Raw genomic sequence first — 17,382 nt, 5'->3', positions numbered from 1 at the left:
CAAATCACTCTTGTTCGTGTATGTTACCTGTAAATAGATCCTGTCAAATCACTCTTGTTCGTGTATGTTATCTGTAAGTAGATCCTGTCAAATCACTCTTGTTCGTGTATGTTATCTGTAAGCAGATCCTGTCAAATCACTCTTGTTCGTGTATGTTATCTGTAAGTAGATCCTGTCAAATCACTCTTGTTCGTGGTCTTGTTTTCAGCAGATCCGTATTTAACTTTAATATATTTTTACTTAACTTATTGCCCGGTGTTATAATTGTGTTTTTTATTGTCTTTAGTGCAACATAAACTTCCATGAAACTCTAGGAATGGATGCCCCTTATGTCTATTCCACACAACAATTGAATAATAAGGTACCCCAATACATTTGACTTTTCCACCTTCCTTAATCAGAAAGTTTCTAATCCGTTAGTACATACTGATAATCTAATCAGAAGTTCTATTACGCAGTTCTGTGTAGCCTCATCTCCCTTTTCAGGCAAAATCACACATGTCAGTCTAGACATACAAGTAAAATGGTTTATTATATTTCTCTTTTATGTGGCTATTTTAGTTTTTATTAAATCAAAACACTGTGATGTTGTAGCTACAAATACTCTGGTGGAAAATCTGAAAAATTATCTGCAAGTTAATGCAGTCATGTTTTTTTTCAAATAACAAGATGGCTATACAATTACTTTATTTGGCACATATAATGTATTTTGAATACGACCAGTCTGAGGATCAGCAACGGGGTTTGATCAAGCCGCTATCAGAAAATAAACAAGGGGTAGGTGGGTGTGTCCAAGGCATTTACAAGCACGACTCGTTTCTGACACAATATCCATCTTCACAGTTTACACATATAAGCAAGACAATTATTGTGCAGAAATGTGAATGTAATAGCCACAATGCAGAACATTCAAATCGTTGGAACTGCTTCGTTCTGTATCATTTGGTCTGATTCAAAATTCTGAGTGCTTTTTATAGTAATAACTGTGCAAAAATATTAATGAATTTAGAATATAAACATCCTAATAATTGTGGGTAAGGCAGCAAAATGATGGGTTTGCGGTGATCTCAATACCGCTTGCGCCTATAGCAACGAAAATACCGGTTCTCACTAAATAGTTTGGTTTGCAACAAACAAATATGCTTACATTATCAATTGCAACAAAGCAATACAGAATAACCAAATAAACAATGCGCTTGAAGATCACCATAACTAAAGACGCATCAGTTTAGACTAATACTTAGGGAAACTTTCGCCACAAAGGACACACGGTACTAATTATCTGGAAAAATGGGAACCAGACTGGAAATGGGTGATAAATAAAGTATATATGGGTTTGGCTGACCAAGATTGTTTAATAATATAAGTTATATTTTAGGAAAAAGATTGTTTTGAGAGCTTACCCTAGCTGGAACTGAAAAAAATAGAGACATTCTTTTATTGAAGGAATTTCAGTCTTTTAACAGACTTGAGTTGGAACATGCATTACTAAAATTAGCGGAGCCCCGAGTGGCCAGGTGCTCTAAAGCGCTCTACGTTACGGATCACTGCCATCTCACCTCTGTCTGCGTGGGTTCGAGTCTAGGATTCGGCCAATGTGGGTATGTGAGAAAGCTTGCCAGTAGCTTCTCGTGGGTCGGTGTTTCTTCCCGGGGTTTTCTCGGGTTCTTCCTTCACCATTAATATTGGCCGCCATGCATAGCCTCTCCTGTGCTGAAAAACTGCGTTAAACCCCACAACAACAACAACAACAACAATAACTAAAATTAGCACATGCCTCTTGGGTGCGGAATTGAATGCACATGGTTCAAACACATGCAGGTTCAGAAAATGCCGCGGGTCATATCCTTCCTCAACACAGAAGCTAACATCCAGGTTTCATCTATACTGATAAATATAGATCTGATCATGGGCATTCAGAATTTTAAGTTATTGAATTTTTAATATCATGATGTTCGCATAGGTTTACTATGGAAAATGAATTAGTACAGTGAGTCCTAAACACAAGACACTATCACATATTTTTGTGTTCCTGCTAATTTCCATTTCCTATTCTCTTTTTCCCTCGATCCAGTCCCACTTCTGACACCAATAGTACATTTTTACCGTAGTTACCCTCCAAGGGTTAAATACAAGCCAATCCATTTGATCACAGATAGAAAGAAAAAGTTCACTAATTTTCTTTATTATATAAAGTAAAGCACGATTTTAAAGAATCAGGAAGAGAACTGACTGAACCAGTCTTCACACAAAAGAGCACCAATGCGTGAGAGGGTCATGCGCGAGGGGGTCAGTATTAAGGGCTATTGGTAATGCGTAATTCAGTACAGATGGATGGGGGATGGTACTTTGATTGTGAAGAAATGGCTAAAAATATATGGTAATAATGATGTCCCATTTCTTTCAACTAAGTAGCATGCACCGTTTAGCAGTGAATGTGTGACAGAACAACTTAAAATAAAAACAATTCCAGTCCATTTTGTCAACAATCTTTAATGCATTGTACAGTACCATATAGTCTATATGTGGCGAAAATGAAATGCCATTATCACTTCTTATGAATAATCATTTAGTTGGCAAGTAGAATGTGGATTTTTCATAAAAACGTGGAGAAATTGAGCATTAACTCTTTTTCTGCGCGTGCTGTTTGCAATTAAATTTTATTCTAGTCAGTACTCAAAATCATTGGCAGTTGGTCCTAAAAAATGGAACGAAGGCCTGTATTGGCCATAAGTATCATTTTATGACGAAGACAATAACACAATTCTCCGTGTATCTTTTGAAATAATAATACTAATATAAATAATAATAATAATAATAATAGCATAATTTTATTCCAACACATGATTTTCCCCCAAAGTCAAGAGTCTGAAAATTGGTATAGTTATATTCTCTGCTCCAATTTCATTCTGTACATTCTGGACGATATATCATACCACAATTTTAAATTCAGCTGAACGATATATCGTACCACAATTTTAAATTCAGTTTTCTAAACTTTATTAATTAGTTAATTATGCGTTGAAATCTCTAACCACTTTCTTGGTATGCTAATAACGGGTTCAAGTTAAAATGTACGAAATATAAGACTTTGGTCTCATATTTTCAATCTATGTAGCCCAACAACCACACTAAACTGTGTCATTGTATACTGATAACTAAAGCATCCCTATCTTTGTAAATAATTGCACATTACAATGATAAAAACGACTTTATTCAATCCAGTGTTCAAATGTCATAAAATCACAAATAATCAGCTATCACAAATACATAAAACTGTCACTAAACCATCACTAGTATATACATAACTAATTGTACATATAACTATAGTCTTTTCCTCTACGTGGCCTACTTGATACACCATACATTCCAATGTATAAAAGCACACGTGTTGCGACTGGATGGTCACAAACTAACAGAAAGAAGCAAAACCAACAAATGATTTGATTATCAAAGTTATAAAATGAAATAGTGGGAGTAACTTACGAAGCGAATCTAAAATAACCCTAAAAAGGTTCTTTGAAAGTCCAAAAGAATGTAAAGTTTCGCATATATTTCAAAACCGGAAATGCACTGGCCCGCCAAGAATCGTGACGTTGTCAAGATGGCTTCGTCCAGAACTCCTCTGAATGATTCACAACAGTTAGAGAAAAATATAATAGTCTAAATAATGTGCACTTTCTACTTCCACTGAACTGTCCAAACAAATGTTTTTCCTCTCGAATGATATCTAAGTACAACATAAAACACGTCAGCAGACTTACATAAGAAACACAAGGAATGAGGACGATTCCAAAATCGGAATGAATCTTAGTGCTCAGTTCACTCCTTATATACACTATATACGACTATATTTCACAATATACCCCACGTGACAGATCTTACTAATCAATTTGTCTCCAAATCTCCTATTTGTGTGATCTAACCCAACCAATGGTAAGTTACTGAACTCTTCTAGAACCATCCGAACGGCATGAGCCGTTGAGAAATTAATCCAAAAGCGCCATTACGTCTTATTAGTATTAGTTATTGTCAATACATAAGTTAGCATCCATTCATACATCCTACATAATTTTACGCTCTTAATAGACCCTATTTCACGTAGGCAAAATCTTACTTAAGATATTCCGTACAATTTACAACCATTAATATTTTTTTTTTACAAACGTTAAACAAAATCGTGTACCAAGAGTTACAAAAAATATAGATACACAAAACACATGTATATATACATGAATACGTGTCATATTCACCGCATTAAGCATGTTCTATACTTCGTTTAACCGTAACGATTAGTGACAATCGTGACAGCCAGCAGAACTGGACGAAGTACCATCTTGCAAAGCATGAAATTGCTGATATATATTACCTGATCAGTCTGCAACTTTGTTGAAATTTGTCTTTTTCTTAAATTGATTCACTCTCTTGTTTTGTGGGAAGTGCACCCTCACATGCTAGCGGAAATACATACCATAGCTAGAATAGTTCTCATACTTGCAATAAAATGTATTCCTACACATAACGTTTATTTAGGATAATTATCTTTAGACCGGTATTAAGAACGAAACATTGATGATGGTCATAGACGTAAACGTTGGCGAACTAATTGTTACACAACCACATGTCGTGAAAGATGTGATGAACAGGAGTAAACAGGCAAATAGGTCATTTTACAGTATGTATTTCATTAATGTTTTGCAATTCCCTTTGGTATTATGAGTAGCGACCATAACTGTACTTTTATGTGGAACGTTTGATAACCATCGAGTTTCAGATATGAAATATGACTGCCCGTCAAGGGACCGGCTTGACTGGAAGAAGACCAATATGGTAGTCCCGAGTACTTGGCATCGTTATGTTTGTCACCTGCACTGTACGCAAGGCCCAATGTATATGAAAAATTCACGCTCATTGCATCTTGACTGTCTTCATTCAACAAGATAATTACAATGCAATAGCTAAATACTTTCTCAATGACGAGATCTATAAAATACAACACCATATTGCTTATTTTAGCCCATATAAATACGTTTTCCACAAAACAGATTATACATGAATATTTCAATAACATGTTTGTATGTTAATAATATATTTAAATTTAAATAAACTTGGCACGTGTGATATCTGAGTACACTATACCCACTCACCCTTACATCAATACCAGTAGCCTTCAAACAACCCGTAGCAGTTCATCGAAACATCGAAACAGGAACATCTTGCCTTTTTCAAAATTTCAAGTCTTGTCAAGTTTCCATCTTGTGAAAGTGTATATAAGAACTTTATTTTTCATATTAGGCCATTGATCCAAGTGCAAAAGTATACAATGAAGAAAATATATAATTAGGATGAGCATACATTTGTATTTTCAAAGTCTATGATTGATTGATTGATTTATTTATTTTTAACGGCGCATCGGCACTGTTAGGCTATTTAGCGCCAAACAAAGTGTTATTTCTATAATCTTTTAAAACTTATAAAAGGTCCTATATCGACCAGCGATATAAAAGAACAAATGGTTGAAATTAAAAAACGGTAAGATGATAACGGTGCAAAATAAAGGTTCCCGCTCAACGGGAGATGTAAAAATGATCAATAGGTATTAAAATGGGACGGTATATATATTGCATAAAACTGCACAAGGTGATAGCATAAAAGTCAGAGTTTAGAGTAAATATTTACGGCTTTCAAGAACTCTATAATACGAGTGATGTTTATATTATCAAAAAGTTCTTTCATGTCATGCACAATGTAATAACGATCGCGCGTTGGTTGTAGGTCAAAGCACTCTATCATAAAGTGCTTGACAGTGAATGGTTCATTGCAAGAAACGCACTCTGGTGGGTCGTCACCTTTTAGTATGTGGGTGTGGGTGATAAAAGTATGACCAATTCGGATTCTTGCAATGACTACCTCCTCCCTACGAATGGTTCTGTAGGAAGGAGTCCATTCTCCTAGAGTCGGTTTGATTGCGTGAAGTTTGTTATTTACAGCATCATTCCATGATGCCTGCCACTTCTGACGTAAGAACTTTCTGATACAAGGTTTAAAATCAGTATATGGTATTTTAAAATCAGTTGGTTCTTGAGAAAGGGCCATTTTAGCAGCGCGATCTGCTTTTTCGTTACCTTTAATACCAATGTGGCTAGGTAACCAACAGTATATTATATTGTGGGAGACACTCAGCTCGGTATTTTTTACGAGTATGTTTTTCAATAATGGGTTCTCCAGTTTTCTATTGTGTAGTGACTGGAGTACTGATAGCGAGTCGGAGAAGATGATACAGTTTGAAATACGGTTCTTTTCTATATGTTGCAGAGCAAGGTCTATTGCTCTGATTTCGGCTGTAAAAATTGATGCTCCATTTGGTAAGCGAACTTGCGTTGTGTGATTTCCACAAACAAAGGCTGCAGCAGCCTTTTCCTCATCCTTTGATCCATCAGTGTAAATTCTGGTGTAGTTTTTAAATTCGGTGAGGAGTTCATGGTAAGAGTTGTGGAAGATAGAAGGGTTTGTTTCGGATTTTTTTCCATCGTGTAGCGTAAAACGTACTTTTGGTTGTTTAATTAGCCAGGGTGGTGTTTCAGAGATCGATGTTTTCTGAATTTTAGAAAGATCTATATTTGTAGTGTCAAGGCTGGATGATATTCTAATGCTAAAGGAAGGTATGGCGTTTGGTTTATTTTCGTATAAAGTTTTGTATTTGGGTTGAAAAACAGCCGAAAAAGCAGGATTCAAAGGGTTTGATTTTAATTTGAGAGCATACTGTGCGGAAAGCATTTCTCTACGATGCGATAACGGTGGTTCATTCGCCTCAGCTAGAAGGCTTTCACACGGGGATGTTTTAAATGCTCCCAGAGCCAGTCTTATTCCCTGATGATGAATTGGATCAAGCATTTTAAGATACGATTTTCTGGCTGAACCATACACAACGCAACCATAGTCCACTTTGGAGCGAATAAACGTTCTGTATAAATTTAGGATGACTTTTCTATCAGCACCCCAGTCAGTGTGCGCTACTACCTTAAGTAGGTTAAGTGCTTTTAAGCATTTAGCTTTTAAGTTCTTTAGGTGTGGAATAAAGGTCAGTTTTCTGTCAAAGATTATACCTAAAAATTTGGTTTCCTCAACAACTGGAATAGGTGTTCCATCCAGCGTGAGGTTCGGTTCATCGTGATGTTTTCGTAGTTGACAGAAATGCATGCATACCGTTTTTGATTTCGAGAATTTGAAACCGTTTGCACTGGCCCAATTTTGAATTTTGTTTATATTTTGCTGCAGTTGTCTTTCAATTGTATGCATGTGCTTTGACCGATAACATATTAGAAAATCATCAACGTATAACGAGCAATCCACACCAGGAGTCAAACACTTGGTGATGCTATTAATTTTGATGTTAAAGAGCGTCACAGATAAAATACTGCCCTGGGGCACACCCATCTCTTGTTCGTGCAAATCTGAGAGGGTAGAGCCCACTCGTACTTTGAATTCTCTGTCGGAGAGAAAGCTGGATATGAAAGAGGGCAGACGGCCTTTTAGACCTAGATCGTTCAGGTCATTTAGTATCCCGTACTTCCATGTCGTGTCATAGGCCTTTTCTAAATCAAAGAAAACCGCTACTAAATGTTCTTTCTTAATAAATGCATCGCGAATGAATGTTTCTAGTCTAACCAGATGATCATTGGTGCTCCGGCCATATCGAAAGCCACTTTGGAAAGGAGATATTAAATTGTTAGTTTCCAAATACCAGACAAGCCGAGAATTGATCATTCGTTCCATTGTTTTGCACACACAGCTTGTGAGTGCAATTGGTCGATAGCTGTTGGGGTCTTCGCTATCTTTACCGGGTTTGGGGACTGGTATTACAGTTGCTTCTTTCCAGATTTTTGGTACATTACCAGTAATCCATAAATCATTGAAGAGTTTCAAAAGAGATGTTAATGATGATTCTGGAAGGTGTTTCAGAAACTGGTAATGTATCTCGTCAGGCCCATCGGATGTATCATGGGCCTTATCTAAAGCCTCCCTAAGCTCCGATAGTGAGAACAATTGATTATAACTTTCCGAGTTGTTGGATGTGAATTTTAAACGTGACTTTTCTTTTTGAGTTTTAAGTTTTCGGAAGGCTTCTGAATAATTAGATGATGAGGAATTTTTCGAGAAACTGTCAGCAAGAATATTTGCAATGTCAAAGTCTATAGTATGGTGGTAAGTGTTATGACATATATATGACATAATATACAGAATTGCACAATTTGTAGAGTGTTTTCTTAGCTTGAAATCAAATATATAAACTGGTGGGGAGGGGTTTTCATTACCTAGTAAGATTTATTACAGAGTAAATTGAAAACAAAACAAATCTTACGATGGAAAATCGTAAAATTATTTTGGAAGAATCATAAATCTTACTTCTGACTATTTTGGACATTTGAATTCATCTTCTATTTCCCAGCTATCGCATATGTAACATGTTCTACATGCCTTTTCAACATTTTTTTGGTGTGTGGTTTATCTGTAACTAGAATTTTCTGCTGATCTAAAGAGAGCGTATAGCAGACTTCTTTCGTTATGGTCAACGACAAAAACGTATTTCTTCACATACTGTAAGACTTTTATAATTCGTATAATTCTGTAAAGGGGTTGATCCATTTACTTAAGCGTGCCATTCTTGCAAGTTACAATCCATACTAGCTGTCTAACTTGCACAATAAATAACTCAACATCGTGAATATTGTGTGATATCCACACAAAACCAAACCTATACTTGTAAAGCATGTGTCTAATATGAGTTGCCCAAGTTATTCTGTTCACATCGTCCAGATGACCGCTAAGATGGGCTAATTAGTTAGTGCGTCCTCCTCGGATGCGGAAAGTATCGGGTTCAAACCCCGGCCGGCCGAGTTATACCAAAGACTTACAGAAATGGTACTAGCAGTTACATCGCTTGGCGCTCAACATTAAGAGGCTACTGTTAGGACTGGCGGCCTGGGATCAAGTTAACGTGAATGGGTGGGACATGATGTTACTTGTCTGCGGCATGATGCCCCAGTGCTAGATATCACTATAAACTGTCACACTGCAGACATCGTAGCGATATGACTCAAATTTTAAAAGCTAGGTTATAAATTCAAAACACACAGAGACACACACACACACACACACACACACTGCAGTCGTCCAGTACCTGTAATATCATAACGCATTTCCTGTGATATCTATATCAATGCATATGCAACATTTACACCAACAGTTTATACATCTAATATACTAGTCAATAGACATGATTTACTTGTGAAAGTATTTCCAGGAACCAAGGTTTACATGTCTGCACGTGTTGAATGACCTTGCCCGTAACAAGAACATACAGTATGAGGCTCAAAACTCCTCAATTAAAAGATAATACTCGGAGTTTCTTAATCTTGCTGACATTTGAATGTAGAGATACAAACGATTTGATAATCACGAAATTGTCTCGTTTCTAACCTCTATCCAACTACAAGCTGCGCATGGCCCGTGGTAGCACCGCTAGTTGCCATTGGAAATTCGAAAATTCAACAAATGAATGTATGTGGGTGGAGTTTGTAATGTATTGGTTACAAATGAGAAATACGAGTGGTAGGAACGGATTCAAACCGTGAACCCCGAATCTTCAGCCAGGTACACTACCACCTACGCCATCCAATCCGACGTCCTCTGATGATAACTGAATCACAGTGACTCTAAGCACAGGATGGACTAACATACGAATTACATGAGGTTTATGCAGAAACGAATTTTAACGCGATTCATTATCTTCTATGCAGTGTCAGAGCAGAGCCGAAACAACCATTGGGGAGGGTGGCGGATTTCTTGCTACGCACTGAACTTATAAAGTATCATATATTTTGTTCAATTGCTCATTACATTGTCTCAGTCGTGTAGGAGACAGCTAGCAATATGAGCTTATTTATGTCTCGCTTTCAGTTTGGATAGAAACGCATTCCTTTCAGCTCTACATTCATCTTTAACTGTGTTTATATTAGTGTGTTTTTTTGGCAGGCAGGGGGCAAACTTTGATGACATTTGTAATAACACAGAGCCATGAAGGACACGGTCTCGTTTAACATGTGCCACATGCAATGCTAGATTCCCATTTAGCATTGTCACTTTCGTCATTTTTATAACCCGGTAAAGTTCCAGGCTTTCAAATTTCATGTTTCCTGTACATCGAAAGCCTTCAACTTCCACCATCATGCGTGTGTAAACATATGATTAACGGGAGCAAATAACACATTACGCAGCAAAAACAAATCCCTGATCGTATCAGCTAGTTGTCAACAGCACGTGGTACATAAATCCCGCTGTCTCATCGCTCGATAATGTGAGAGAAAGTGGGAGAACTCACTAGCAGTATTTGATAAGTTCTCATTCAGACTGTTCAATGGCGTGGACGAGTCGTGTAACGTGATATTTCATGCCTCCGAGAAAAGGTTCTCTGGTCACGAGCAGTAGTTCATCCCGCTGACTGTCATGCATCCCGCTTTTGATACTAAATTGAATCGACGCTGAAGAAAGATCCATTTTCTTATAAATGTTCATCAGTAACTTTTGCATGAAATTAAGAAAATTCGTATGAGGGTTAGATGTTTAGTATGACAGATTTAGTTTTAAACCGCCGGCTCACACGAGCCAACAGTTTCTGTCGTCTCAGCATCATAGTCTTTGGCTCAAGATATAACGTTAAATAATAACACGCAGTGGTGAATCTAATGTATACCTCACTCTGAGCAGTCACCTCACATGAACCAAAAATGAATTCAGTCACGGCAAAGTGTGATCTTTAAAAGTGTTCAGTTCACTGCAGATTATGCAAAAGAAAGGATATAGTTAACAACCAGAGAGATGAGCTTAGTGAAGTTATTATCAATATAGATGATAACCCACCTCCTCAACTAACTCAACTACCCATAGCAACGGTACATAATATGAAAATATAGATGATAACCCACCTCCTCACCTAACTAACCTACCCATAGCAACGGTACATAATATGAAAATGAATTTCTAATGAGGAACATAAGCGTAATTGTGTGACGATACAGCATATCGTTATTTAAACTGTCCATCAGCTTTTTTTGTATGCCTCTTAAATGATTGAACAAAATCGCTCACTTATTCTGATATATTAGTATCATGTTTCATTTGTACATATTTTGGACTGTAAAGACCGGATTTATTTCCAGGGTCAAAAAGAAAAGCGCAAAAGTCAGTTTTCCGATGTACAGAAATAAAATGGAATTGTAACAAAGAAATAGACTATGTTTGAACATACCTAGTCAAATTGAAATAGAAGTGCAATAGACTATGTTTGAAGATATCTAGTAAAATTGAATTAGAACACAGCAATGGACTATGTTTGAAGATACCTAGTCAAATTGAATTAGAACACAGCAATAGACTATGTTTGAAGATACCTAGTAAAATTGAATTAGAATACAACAATATACTAAGTTTGAAGATACCTAGTGAAATTAAATTAGAACACAGCAACAGAGTATGTTGGATCATACTTATTAACATATAACAAGGATTCCCAGTTAACTGCAGTTGTTCTTAACGATATATCAGCAGTAATTTTAATCACTGGTATCTTTTAGAGGTGTTTTTATTTTGTGTCCTAGTATGACCAATGGATAAGAAAGTGTCCATTATTTTCCTGCTTTTATATAATCTATCCCAGGCCCCATTATGTTTAATGGCTTGTGTCTAGACATACTGAGTCACATCCTCAGATATAGTACGTGCCTCTATCTATTAAGAAAATAATTATGTGATTTTAAAATATGTGCAAATCAAAAACTGCTTATAAAGAAAAACTAACATATTTGACATTTAAAAATTGATCTCAGAATGATGAGGAAAATATAATACTGTAATAGTGCAAACTTTTGTAGATATTTTTTTGTCCAGTGCATTCTGTTGTGGTCAGCGTGACACGTAACCATTAAGACTGACGCATGGGCTAGCTTCGCAAAAACTTGCCATCTTGTAATGGTTAATAACTCTTGTTGGGCGGTATAAGTGAATTTAAAGTAGAGTACGTTCGATAATGGTTTTAACGTAAGGCCACTTCGGGAAAATGACAAAGATAAGACGAACCAAAGCCAAAATTTTGTGAAATCTTGAGCCATTTGAAACAGATCTCATAAAATTATATTTTCAAGAATTGTTGTTAATAAAGACGCTCTATAGAGAATTATTCTGACTTCGACCTGGGTGTCAAAATTTTGCCTGACTAAGCTAAACGTGGGGGGGGGGGGGCGGGGGGGGGGGGGTGAGTCCCCGGACGAAATTTCATGGTTTACGTATCATGCAACGAAGTTTTAGGCAGTCTATGTTTTTCGGCCGAAGCAAGAACTTCTTGACTCCGGGGGAGTTAAAGTGTTCTTCCATTATAAATTGTCCAAACGACACGACGTCTGTAAATTTTAGAAACCCAGAACCAGAGAAGAGACCAAGTGAATTATCTTATTATAAGCGAGCGAGGGTTCGGAAATGCACAAAGATATTGTCTCAATTGCATACAATCGGTTCATTAATGTAAGTTTGTAATTATTTGCTGATTATTTTCTTTTTAATTCTTGCTTCAATTTTCCTTGTGTCAAGTAGTCAATTGTTTGACTTCATTCTTTTTCAGTGGTATATGCTTAATGCATTCTAGGATGTCATACAATATTTCATTGATATAAATGTGTTCGGATTTAGGAATTGGTATGAAATAGAAGTCACGTATTGTAGGAATTTCATGCATTATTCTGAACGGGATTGTGAGAATTAATTTATCTATCTTAAATGGTGTGCGTAATGTATGCAAAGGATTGATTTTGCTATATCTATGTCAACGAATCTCTAATTAGCAAAGTAACATAGTTTTGACAGGGAGTGAAATCCATTGATGCATTTGTGAAATTAAGTTTTGAATTCTCTTCAACCAGAACTCGATGGTGTTAGCATTAGGATCGTTTGTCGACTGATATAGCTAGTCATTTACAGCCACAATGGTTGTAATAGTTTACCGAAACGGTTTAATTATGGCATGGTTCCAGTTAGGAATGTGAGTAGCCTCTAGAAAATACATATTTTCACGGTACTGTTTTGTTGTATATAAGCATCAGGTTGCGAACAGACCATGGGCTTGTTCTGTTGAATTACGATGAGCCAACATCTGACGTAAAAGGATATATCTAGATCGGTATTATATTTTATTTGAAGGAATTAATATCTCCATACCTGTACTGCGAAGTGGTAAAGAGCGCATTCTACAACCAAAATGGTAGACGACCTGCATAGGCTAGAGAAAGAGAGACAGAAAAGGAAAATAAATGTGGCAACTCAGTGGCAACTCCGAACTATCGCCAACACTGATTTGGAAATACCGGAAACAAACAGGTGATGCTGACATGCCGGCGATTTGATTTCGATCAATCATTCGATATATGATGATTTTTTTTAAAATCAGTGTAACAGAATAGCTAATTTGTTTATGTAATTGATTAAATTGTTATATTTTGCATACGTGGGCTGATGTTCTTCTATTCTATATCTCTGCTCAGATCTGTTATTAAATCCATTAATTTCATATTGTACGTTATTAATTACTCGATCCGGGCAATAACAACGCTGCCGATTATCTCCAAGATAATGATAACCAACACATCATAAGTAGTGGGTTTCTCACACCATCGCCACTTTTAGACAAATACCAATAATAATGAAATATATATTTTATTCTGTAAAGATTTCATATTAAATACGTTCGTGAAGGAAGGAAAAGAATAAAGTTAAAAGTAGTTACGTTTGTTCCTAGCTTTAGATTCGTGGGGCATTCTATAAAACAAGTACTTCGAAATGTAAATGATGAAAGATTTGGGGTAAAATGTAACGGTTTACAAACATACATCCTAAGTAATATATCCTATTCAGACAGAGTACTTTATAAGCACCTACAGAATGAACGTCAAGTTGTTCGCCTCTAATCCAGTGTATAAATTCATGTAAATGCTAATAAAATATGTAAACCATTCAAGTTGTCAAACATTTATTAATTTAAGTCTTTATCTGGGTGATATACTACTATGAATCGTATATTGCGTAAAACATGCAATCAGCAAAAGGTTATGGAGTACACTTAAATATGTACTTGTTATCTAGTACCAGCTGCACAGTTTCAAGCTTAAAATTTGATCGACCTATTTTTCTGCTATTTTCTAATATTGATTTATCTTTAGTAATTTATATAAAGTCGTTTCCTTTCAATTCTAATTTGATTCCATAATACAATGCAAAAATTGTAGATTAATATACATTTTGGCATTTATTTTATTTATCTTGGAACTTAATTTTTTAGTAAGCGATTTTCTACTTTTGATTCCTCTCATCTAACAACCAATGTAGCAAACTTCATACTCACTGTTTTCTTAAATTTAGTTTTGACTGTCACTCTATTTCCTTTTCTTTTTTACAACTGTATCTTTCACATAATGCATGATACTTTTAATTTAGTTTGTTCTTAAATGAATCTGTTTCCGTTGTAAAGGTGTGTTCCAAATTTATTATATCATTTGCTTTCTCATTCGCTTCATCATTATTACTTTGTACAACATTAATTATATTAAACATTTCTCAGTGATCATATTATCTCCCATCTACTTTAGATTATTCAACCTCAGAATATAATTTGCTGTACATTTTTTAAATGTAAATGTAATATCTTTGATCGGTTTGATCTTATAACTAAATCTATAATAGAGAATTAATAATTTATCATCATAGCCTTGACCATCATAGCTTTTGTCGGGATTTTATAAACATTTATTTCGTATTTGTTCTTTTCTAACCTTTCGGTTATCTCTGTTAAACCGTTTTCTTTTCCTTCGGAAATTGTATTGGTGTTATCTGTTATCTTGATGATCAATCGATAGTTAAATAATTCATTACCTTTTTAATCTCTTGATTGTTTTGTTATTTGTTATTATTCGTTCATTTTTCCATCTGTGATTGTAAAGTTTTATATTTTTAGATATGCTTTGATCACAGTTTATTCCCTGTTCGCTTGGTTCTAAATATTTATAAACATTAGCTACCCGCCCCTCTATGTAAACTGTTTCCATTGTTGGACAATAGACAAGGCTTTCTTTCTCTGTGTTTAAAAACCCTGAATATCTATTATCATTTATTTGGTCTCATCAGTCGGTGTTGTTTAAATCTGAATTTTTTGTTACCCGTTTCAGAACACCCTGTTTAGTAGCCGGTAATTTATTGTCAACGTGTTTTCTCCATGTCTTGATATGTTTTTCAGGTTGTTATCCTCAAAGTTCGTGTCTTTGAACATCAGCATGTATCCGTACAAACCGACTGTAGTTGCATAAGTTAACTTAACCTGATGGCGTAAATTTGCAATTCATATATTGAGATTCAGGCTCTGATTAATCTATCATCTATTGCTTGAATCCTACTAAATCTTGAGTTGTGGTTGATTTATGTACACCGTGTAATTTTTGCTCAATGGAACGAGACTTTAGAGTTGTTTATACATCCCATAGTCATGTTGTCTTTGTTGTCATTATTAATATTTATTCCTTCGATGGCGTTTCGCACGTATATTTCAAGGATGTACAAACATCATATTTGAAACGAACCTTGTTGCAATCTTGTCAATTTTGCTGAAAAAGATATTGTTCCTAATTTTATGGGATATATTACAATACCCAATAACCAAATTTATGTTTTGCGTTGAAATGGACAATTTACCATTTATATTATCAATTTGATTAGTAAACTATTTATTTTTTCTGTAAGACACTCAATGATAATATACCTTTGGATATATTTGTTCCAGGAACGATTCATTAAAGGACTAGTGTTTTTCTCCTAAAAACATTTTTCAGAACATTGGGATTCCCTAGCTTTTTGGTTGTATTCACACACTAATTTAATTGTAAGCTTGGGATACTAAACCTAATTAATAAAATCTTAAGTTTGGGAATACTAATCCTAAAAACTTTGTTATGTAGATAATTGCAATAGAGGCGACCATGCCCTAATAAAATATTCAAATGTCCTAATTATTTTAGCCACATAATATTCTCCTTCAAACTCTCAACATTTATCTGTAAGTTGCCAGGTGACAATGTCCGACGCTTTTCCAATGTCGATAGTTAGAATTAGACCAGAAAGTGCATACATTTTTCCCTGGTTTTGGGATGCATGTGATATTACCTCGCTTTTGTGTCATGGAAAATGGAAATGCCATGTATCGATTATTTATTGACCCTAAAATAAATTGTCCTAAAGATTATTTTGTAAAAAAAAATTAACCGTAAAGCCATCCAGTCCACGAGCCTTGGAATTGTTCATACTTCTTCCCGCTTTAGAGATTTTTTCATAGGATATTTGACTTTTAACTACTTGTCGTTGATGCTGTTAAACTAACTGCTGGCGGATAAAATTGTTCATGTAAAAATTACAAAACAGTGAAATTATTGGCAGTGTATTAAGTTGACGTTTGAAAACACCTAGCTAAGTTAATACTGTTCTACCTGGACTTATTTTGGCATTAATGTGTTTGTTCCTCGCATGTTTAATTGCAGGTATTAACAAAACAACGATTATGATTGGAGGTTTGTAAGTCATTCGAAAAAGTAAATTATAGCAATTCATGCAATCATTATTATCAATATCAAATATTATTTATTTATTTCATGGTAAATATTTGGTTGGTTGAAGGGCATTTCTAAACTGGACTTTGTGATTTCCATGTGTCATCTTACAGCCAGATATCATATAAGCTGTGTATATGCTCCGCCAAACTGCCAGTGGGATTATCACCATCATAATCCTTCTTTTCTGCATTATGCTATTCACTTTGCCCTCTCGTTCGTACTCGTCATTGTTACTATCGCAGATGGTTTATAAGCATTTAAAGTTCCGTTCTTTCCTACACTGGTTTTAATAGTAGGGTATAATCAAAGTTTACACGGGTTTTGGGGTTTCCTTAAATTATTGCTGCATCAGACGATGCTACCGGTTTTACTACTATGTCACCATAACAGCAAGATAACATTACTATCAACATCATTGTCTAATTAACTTTAAAATATTTTATGTATTTTTGGAAACTAGTCCTAATCTGTTAATCATTACCACAGACATTCTGTCCTCAAATTAAAGTTGAATGTACTTTTTGACAGCATCTTGAATATTGAAAACAAGTCGTTGAAGCGACTGGCGTCTTGTTGCTACCTTGTATACACAAGATGCAGATTTCATTATCTCTGTTACTTTGATTTAGCCGTGTAGGACCTTCATCTGTCAATCCGCTGCTATTTTGCGGAAAGAAACTGTCCG

The sequence above is a fragment of the Sinohyriopsis cumingii genome, chromosome 2 (assembly GCF_028554795.1).
Source record: "Sinohyriopsis cumingii isolate HCF-2022 chromosome 2, ASM2855479v2, whole genome shotgun sequence".
NCBI lineage: Eukaryota > Metazoa > Mollusca > Bivalvia > Unionida > Unionidae > Sinohyriopsis > Sinohyriopsis cumingii.
This window is presented reverse-complemented; position numbering follows the sequence as displayed.